The sequence below is a fragment of the Penaeus japonicus genome, unplaced genomic scaffold (assembly GCF_977035675.1).
Source record: "Penaeus japonicus unplaced genomic scaffold, GWHDUDI00000001_assembly GWHDUDI00000042, whole genome shotgun sequence".
Lineage (NCBI taxonomy): Eukaryota > Metazoa > Arthropoda > Malacostraca > Decapoda > Penaeidae > Penaeus > Penaeus japonicus.
This window is the reverse complement of record NW_028234444.1, coordinates 14,335,159-14,337,658: the sequence shown is the minus strand read 5'-3', so window position 1 is coordinate 14,337,658 and position 2,500 is coordinate 14,335,159.

Below are 2,500 nucleotides of genomic sequence, written 5' to 3'. Positions count from 1 at the left end.
TTCAACCGAGCCTCTGCCCTTCTGAAAGTTTATGCATGTCTCTCAGAGAAAATCATGACTCTTCTCTTTCTTAAACTATTATAAGTATTATAAACTTTCACGTTTACTTCCACACACCAACCATACTCGTTTAAGAGACAGCAAATCCAAGACTATTCATGTTATTAAAATCCACAGTCAGAGTTAAAACTACATGTATGTGTCCTGCATATCTCGCCTTATGACACTATCTAGGCGGTGATAATTCTTTAATCTATTACAACCGTGATTTGAACGTTGAGGTGACTTATAACTGTGTACAAAAAAAAAAAAAAAAAAAAAAAAGACTATACTGTTACTGGAACTAGAAGCAACAGAGCAGGATTTTTGCTTTTTTTGCTTGCCATTCTATTGACTTTCTTGCTTGCTTGCTGTATCCCTGATGTGATAATGTCCGTGAATATCAGAGTCCTAATTCATATCAACACTATACAAAGGGACAAAGAAGACATAAGCAAACTTTATCTTTCTTATCACATGGGAAGTAAGAATAGGATAAAGTTTGCAAGAAGTCTGAGCTGCATTTCAACATTTTGGGAAAAATGGTTGATTTGAGATCATGACTCACAGTAAAAAAGTGACGGCGAAGTAAACAAAAAATATGTTTATGAGCTAGGGCCAGAGATGACAGGACACTAAAGACTTATAATGTTTACATAGCTTTATCTCTGTGATAAAAAGGGTAGAGGTTATTAAGTGCTCCTGAGACACAGAGATAACATTGAACATCGATACTGATAACGCTTATACATCATATATTTCTCCTGATGAACATTACTAACATCAAATGACACTGAAAGGCCACGAGCATTCTTTATTATCACTAAGACTTCATTTTTCGTACGCTATGATATATTTCCATCTGGATGCTTGTAAGTAAAATGACAAAATGTGTCACCTGATATATATTACAGAAAAAAAAGGATTCATCTGTTGCATGATATATATAAAACAACTTTTAATAGATCCCTATATTTGTATTTAATCTATCCTACAATGACATACACATATACACATACATCTACTTGACATTTCAGATTCGCTGTCCGAGTAGATGCTGGCCTGATTAATTAACATGTCACCCATTATCTCTCCTAAATTACAGAAAGAATGACTCCATCAGAGATTTGGTCAAGTAGAGAGAGATAGATCATCTTATCATTACGGGAAACCTTGAGGGTCGAAAGATCAACGAAAAACATGAAAGATGTAGAGAGAAAAGGCCAAAGTGGTAGCCTTTCATTTGCTTTCGAGGTTCGTGTTTTTTCAATGTACTTGGTTGGTCGAGCGGAAGAATATGGTTTCATGCTTTTTCTGTTTTGTTTTGTTTTTCTTTTTTTTTCGTTTTCTTTAATCAACCACAGTAGAATATACCATTGGGAAAATAAGTCACTTCTTAAACAGAGGTTATAGTATAGTAAGACCACGCGGTCATTACAAAGCGTTGAGAACTTTTGTACGGTCATGAAGAAGAGTGCATAGACAAGGTACAACGTGCATGCAACAGAGCTTCCAATCTGGAAAAAAAAAATCTGAATTACATCCCAACTCGTGTGGAGATAAAATTCATTAAAAAAGAGAGATCGAAAAAAAAACACAACCTCACTGATACCATAATCATGATGAATGTTCAAATGTGGTACAACCTTTGGCTCGTTATATCATTAATGAAGGGATGGTCGTGGGAGGGAGGGTGGGGGTGGTGGGGGAGGGGGTGCATTATCACCCAATTCGTATTTGGGTTAAGAGAGTGGATGAATGAGTGAGTAAGTATTCATTCCATGCTGAGGATGTACTGACGATCGTTAATTAATTCCACAATCCCACGATATAGATAGAACTCGACGATCTGAGATTCGTCAACAGAATCACGTGATGTGAATGCCATAATCACGTGACTTGCATCATTCAAGCATTCATTCACCTTTTTCTAACTCATTTTTTTTCACATTCGTCACGATAAAGTCTATTCCTAGTAATTTAGGTGTTTATAAACATGGATAGTTACACGCTTAACTACTCGCACAACAGAACTGTGAATGATAGTAAGAGAAGAATAGTTTCTATTTTTGAAGAGAGAAATGCCTCTGTAACGTATGCCCTCATTTCATAATATTCATGGCAGATAATCTTCAGATAGGAATCCTATATCTTGAGAGTAATCTTTTTAATGTACTTATGTCTGTGTGTGTTTGTGTGTGTGTGTGTGTGTGTGTGTGTGTGTGTGCTATCTATGTATGCATACGTGTTTATGTGTACATTTGTGTGTGTTTTGTGTGTGTGTGTGTGTGTGTGTGCGTGTGTGTACTATCTATGTAAGCATACGTATTTAAGTGTGCATTTGTGTATGTGTGTCCTAGTGTGTGTGTGTGTGTGTGTGTGTTTGTGCGTGTGTGTATGTGAGGTCACGTGCGTTAGAATATGTGTGCATACGCATGTACACGTATGTATACAGATATGT